Raw genomic sequence first — 770 nt, 5'->3', positions numbered from 1 at the left:
TTCCTCAATTATACCTTTATTTATTTTCTTTCATTGCACCTGGCGTATAGTTGTTCCTTTCTCCTCTTTTTGTATTGCTTCAAGTATTCTTTGAAGAGCTGGTTTTTATGGACATGTGTTCTTTCAGCCTTTTTGTGTCATGGAAGATATTTCTTTCCCCCTCAACTATAACAAACATTTTTGCTGGGTAAAATATTCTGGGATGGCGTCTGTTGTCATTTAGAACTGGAAATACCTTGGTTCAAGATCTTCTGGCTTTCATAGTTTGCATTGATAAGTCACCTAGAATGCTGATTGCCTTCCTTTTTGTGTGACTTGTGGTTTTTTTTTTTTTTTTCTTTGCTGTTTTCAGTATCCTCTCTTTGTTCTGTACATTTAGTGTTTTTACTATGATATGTCATGGGGAGTTTCTTTTCCAATCTTCTCTATTTGGTGTTCTATGTGCTTCCTGTATTTGTGTGGGGCTGTCTTTCCTTTATGTTGAGAAATTCTCTTCTACACTCCTGTTTAAGATCTGGTCAATACCATTAACCTGAAATTCTTCTCCTTCCTTTTAGCCTATGATACATAGATTTGGTCTTTTCATTTTGTCCCATATCTTTTGCATATTACATTCCTGTGTTTTTTTAAAAAAAATTCATAATCTTTCTCTGAGTGGTCCAATTCTTCAACTTTATCCTCTAGTGTTGATATTGTGTTCCATTTCATTCATTCTCACAGTGAAGATTTCCCTGTTGATTTAAGTTGGCTTATTTCTTTTTCTTTTCTTT

The sequence above is a fragment of the Nannospalax galili genome, unplaced genomic scaffold (assembly GCF_000622305.1).
Source record: "Nannospalax galili isolate Female #2095 unplaced genomic scaffold, S.galili_v1.0 scaffold2933, whole genome shotgun sequence".
NCBI classification, from domain to species: Eukaryota; Metazoa; Chordata; class Mammalia; order Rodentia; family Spalacidae; genus Nannospalax; species Nannospalax galili.
The sequence above is the reverse complement of the archived record's forward strand: the minus strand, read 5'-3'. Positions refer to the sequence as shown.